Raw genomic sequence first — 6,000 nt, 5'->3', positions numbered from 1 at the left:
GATTGATGCAAATGACTGACTTGCTGCTCCTTCCCTCTGCAATGGTCTCCCAAGTTTCATTCGTGACTGTGCAGACCTCACATCTTTCAAAGTCCTTGTCAAAACCCACCTTTTTAAAACTGCAGTTTGACCTGTTTGTAGGTGTGTATACTGAATATCTTTCTGCTATCTTTAGCACTTTTGTGTGTAATTTGCTTTTAAATTTATGTAAAGCGTCTTTGAGTTTGAAGAAAAGCACTATTCAAATGTAAAATGTATTATTATCCTCATGATAAGTCGCGGGGCTGCTGGAGCCTATCCCAGCTGTCTTTGGATGAGAGGCGGGGTACACTCTGGACTGGTCGCCAGCCAATCACAGGGCACATATAGACAAACAACCATTCACACTCACATTCATACCTATGGACAATTTGGAGTCGCCAATTAACCTAGCATGTTTTTGGAATGTGGGAGGAAACCGGAGTGCCCGGAGAAAACCCACGCATGCACGGGGAGAACATGCAAACTCCACACAGAGATGGCCAAGGGTGGAATTGAACTCGGATTTCCTATCTGTGTAGCCTGCACGCTAATCACTCTGTTGTTGTTATTATTATTATTATTATTATTATTATTATTATTATTATTATTATTATTATTATTATTATTATTATTATTATTATTATTATTATTATTATTATTATTATTATTATTATTATTATTATTGGGCTGCACGGCGGAGGAGTGGTTAGCGCGGAGACCTCACAGCTAGGATACCCGAGTTCAATCGTGCATGCGTGGGTTTTCTCCGGGTTTCTGCTCCCACATTCCAAAAACATGCTAGGTTAATTGGCAACTCCAAATTGTCCATAGGTATGAATGTGAGTGTGAATGGTTGTTTGTCTATATGTGCCCTGTGATTGGCTGGCCACCAGTCCAGTGTACCCTGCCTCTTGCCCGAAGAGAGCTGGGATAGGCTTCAGCACCCCCGCGAACCTTGTGAGGATAAGCGGTAGAAAATGAATGAATGAATGATTATTATATGTCATGCCCTCTCCACACCTTCAATTTATGATAAATTCAATTTATTCAATTTAAAATGAATGAAAACCATGTCAATAATGGCGGTACGTACGAGGGATATCAACTTAAAAACGAATTGCACTTTGTAACAAACAGTGTAACACAAAGATTATTAGAAGTCCCTCATGCCTATCTATCATTTTCATCACTGTTGTAAGATTTAAAACATGAATGAAGAGGAAGAAGTCAAGTGAGACTTAATGGTCCGTTCTAAGCACAGTCAATAATATAAACAACAACAAAGTGGAATGGGCCTCCTTCAAGCGTTTCCAAATGTCCTTGCTTGTAATGAGCCTCCGTGCAGAGTGGAACGCTTGATAATTGCTGAACAGGGGAAACAGACTGTCATAGCTTCCTAGATTCCTCCACTTCCTCAGTCATGCCTGGAGGACATCTGTCTTAGTGTGCATGGAGTGGGCTCTGTTCTGACGTTCTTGTCTGAGTTGAACATTGAAGTACTATAATTGTGCTCCAAAGCACCAGTAGGTTCATATAAGGATATTTGGTTTTGTGAAATCGGAGTTCTCCGGAACAGAGGTGTGGTATTCCTATGACTGATACCTACGTGGGTGGTGGCAGAGCAATTGAAATGTCATACCTTATCAACGGTGATGTTGTTGAAAGATGACATGACAACGCACTTCCTTCTCTAGTTCCTTGATGGAAAATATATACTCAAAGCAAGTACTTCTCTTTATTATTGTATTTATCGGCTATTCGGAATTTCAACCATGTTAGTGTGCGACTGTAGTTCACTGCTGGTAAAACGAAGTACTGATGAGTCACTAAGCACATCAGTATCAGTTTTTAGGACTTGGATGGGGTGTCCTACTTGGGAAAAATATGCTTTATATTTCAAATAATATAAATAATATAATAAGGATTTTGTCTGGGTACTCCGGTTTCCTCCCACATTCCAAAAACATGCTAGGTTAATTGGTGACTCCAAATTGTCCATAGGTATGAATGTGAGTGTGAATGGTTGTTTGTCTATATGTGCCAGGGTGTACCCCACCTCTCACTCGAAGACAGCTGGGATAGGCTCCAGCACCCCCGTGACCCTTGTGAGGACAAGCGGTCGAAAATGAATGAATAATAAGGAGCTATGGAATTTTTGAGAGTTTGAAAATGAAAAAAAAGTTGTGGGGATCCAGTCAACACCAACCCGCTCCCCCACATTCATTTTATCTTTGCTTGAGGCTGATACTTTATGCTGATACGCATCAATCAATTTGCATTGCTGCTGCTCTCGTTTCAGTAAGAACTGGTTGGACAAACATAATCAGCCATAATTGCTTTCAGGGAGTTCAAAACAAGGGCGTGATAGCTGCCCTTGGTACAATTACAGGTATATTCACCAGTTTGTTAGGTACTCTGTGATCCTCCTCTTGTATGTTGCTGTAAATGTGTTCCACTGCTGGTAGGGGAGCAAAATGGGGCGCAGACAGGATGTGACTTACGTGCGCAATAGTAACTCATGTTCGGGACTGTTGTGCCTGTTGTGAGATCATTCAAACCTGCAATAAAGGCCTGTTGAGGTTATTTTAGAGTTGGGACACTATGGAATTATTCCAGTCAGATAATGGATACTTCATAACTTTCCTCTTCAATTTGCTATGCAATGAATACATAGATTTAAACTGCAGCCATCCTGAGTGGACAAAAAAGCGACGCTGAAATGAAGTCTATTCAAATGAAAGGAATTGAACGGGAAGGATGCCAACATCAGAGTGTAATGAAAGATATGTAGGATGATAACTTATCTATATATCAGCGCTCATGTTTTACTTTATCCTAATGTCACCATGCAAAATACAATCAAAAATACATTTTTCACCTGGAATTACTATAGCATGAATGAACCAATTAATTATCTTCAATATTTCAAGTTCATTAACATAATACGGTTTATGTTTGTTTAGTGTGCAGGAGTAAGGGGTACATGACATTTGGTCAAAGTTTGGGAACCACTGCTATATAGTCTTATGATGTCTTTGAACGCATCTTCTGAATTTGTTCATTCATTCATTCATTTTCTACCGATTACCATCACGAGGGTAATGGGGGTGCTGGAGCCTATCCCAGGTGTCTTCGGGCGAGAGGCAGGGTACACCCTGGACTGGTCGCCAGCCAATCACAGGGCACATATAGACAAACAACCATTCACACTCACATTCATACCTATGGACAATTTGGAGTCGCCAATTAGCCTAGCATGTTTTTGGAATGTGGGAGGAAGAAAACCCACGCATGCACGAGGAGACTCCACATAGAGATGGCCGAGGGTGGTCTCCTGAATTTGTGTTTTACTTCATTTATCCATTTTCATGCTTGAAAATGCTTCATTTAAGCAAAAACACACCAAATTTGCTTCAATATGCATATTTCTTTACTCATAAGATAAGACTATAGATTCAACCACAAACAGTATGACTTATTAATAAATATATTTCTGAAAAACTGTAACAGAGTGCAAAGTGGCGAGGGATTACTGCAATGGTTGTGTCATTTATCTTTCTGTTGATAAAATACAGTCAAAATGGGCATAATTCAGACATAGTAAATGCATATGTGATTGATCATTGTTAATTTGTTTGAAAACTGTGATTAATCAGATTAAAATGTTTTCATTTGGCAGCCCTATGCATCGATCTTCTATGCCGCTTATCCTCATTAGGGTTGCGGGTATGCTGGAGCCTATACCAGCTTAGTTTGGCTCTCATAAAAATATTTTTTGTCTTTGTCCAATGTCTTACTCTGATTCTAATAAAAGTTTTAAAAAGTATGCAAATGATATGCAAATTAGATCATGGCATAATCTAGCGATTTATAGGACAGTCAATAGCTACTTTTCTCACTAAAAAGTTGGCAAACGTGGATCGGCCAACCCCAGTGAATCCACAGGCTATCCTAATCACAGGTCACTGTCATTAACTCTTTTCTGTGTCATGTCATGAAATTACAAAAGGGTTTTCTAATAATCAATTACCAATATAAAATGATTAACTTCAATTAGTAGCCATAACAGGTGATTGATGCAAATGACTGACAGCTAATAGGCTCCTAATCATCCAATTAATCCTTTAAAATCCTCTGATAATTATCATTATTTGAAGAATGGACACACCGTTTTGTGAAGTGTGAGCGAAATGTGTTCATCTTTGTAAAACTTAATCCACATCATATTATGATTACAGTAGATCTTTGCCGATTTGCGGTTCTGCTACTCTGCATATCGGCAGATTTCTTTTCTCAACTTTAAATTTGCTTTTTTTACTTAACTAACTTAAGTAGAAAGGCCCAAAGTGGTGTAGTAATTAGCGTTCTGGACTTTGGAGCGGACACCTCCAGCGGACACGCGGTTCGAATCTCTACTCGTAAGCACCATCGGTATTCGTCAGGAAGTGCATCCGGAATGCAAAAGCCGAAAGAAACCAAAACTTAAGTAGAAAGTGCTTTGATGGGCTCCAGCATGCCCGCCGTGGCCCTGGTGTGGCTCTACTATATTCATTCATTCATTTTCTACCGCTTTTTCCTCACGAGGGTCGCGGGGTGCTGGAGCCTATCCCAGCTGTCTTGGGGCGAGAGGCGGGGTACACCCTGGACTGGTCGCCAGCCAATCACAGGGCACATATAGACAAACAACCATTCACACTCACATTCATACCTATGGACAATTTGGAGTCGCCAATTAACTTAGCATGTTTTTGGAATGTGGGAGGAAACCGGAGTACCTGGAGAAAACCCACGCATGCACGGGGAGAACATGCAAACTCCACACAGAGATGGCCGAGGGTGGAATTGAACCCTGGTCTCCTAGCTGTGATGACTTCAACTAATTCAAAATTAGTTTCTGGTTTAAAAGTAAAACATTTGTTATTGCTTCAGCTTCAAGGTCGTGCTATTTTTAGCACCAAGTCCAAGATGACTAACCTTTGCCCTTTCTGGCCCAGGGTCTGATGTCAAGGGTGACAGTTTATTTTTAGTGCAAACAAGACTGCTATTTAAGGCGACATCAAGTGGTTGGTCAGATAATGATACCACCGGTTGGTCGGCTGCCATTTATCCACCCACATTGTTGGTCAATTGCAGCCATATGTGGACCCACTAGGGGGGTCTCTCCTGTTGTGTGTGTGTATGTGTGTGTGTTTTGTACCGTGCACATTTAAAATTATTAACTCTGTTGTGCTTAGACATAATGTTTCCTTCTCATTAACTTCAGATGTGATCTTGTTTTTCCTAATCTTTCAGTTTGGTGGACAAAATACTTTTTACGCCACTCCTTGCTAAACCACCCGGATAAACTTGTAGAATAACAGTAATAGCTTGGTAGCTTGGGTGTGATGATGAATGCCGTTGTGGTAATAAAGAAACAAATAGAAGATCTTTTTTATTTACTATCATACAATAAAACCTCAGTTAGCGTCATTAATACAAATGGTCTGACCTAAACCGAGACGTACTCTAAACAAATCAATTTTGCCCATAAGAAATAATCCAAGTATTCCGTCTTGTTATTCCGCCCTGATGGCTTCCAACATTACTGACGTGACAAGAACATCCCACCGGAGATGTTTTGGAAGGGGCAACATCATGCGTTTTCCTTCAATGGAACAATGGACCTTGAAGGTTGTGCAGGGGTGTCATGCGGCAGCTATCTGGGGGAATAGCTAATGACTGGAGTACTGCGAGGTAATGATTGGTAATGACTGGCTCTTTCAACAGGACAACAATGCAGTTCACAATGCCTGCCTGACAATGGACTAGCATGCCTGTTCCCTTGATCTCGAGATGTCCGATTTTTTTGAAGATAACCGATGCCGATATTGTCAAACTCACAATTTCCAATTACGATATCAACCGATACCAATATCTGTAACATCACATATATTTTTATGCATGGTGGACGAGTGGTTAGCATGCAGGCCTCACAACGAG

Source organism: Doryrhamphus excisus, linkage group LG16 (genome assembly GCF_037039965.1).
Source record: "Doryrhamphus excisus strain RoL-2023G ecotype Guam linkage group LG16, RoL_Dexc_Guam_v1.1, whole genome shotgun sequence".
NCBI lineage: Eukaryota > Metazoa > Chordata > Actinopteri > Syngnathiformes > Syngnathidae > Doryrhamphus > Doryrhamphus excisus.
This window is presented reverse-complemented; position numbering follows the sequence as displayed.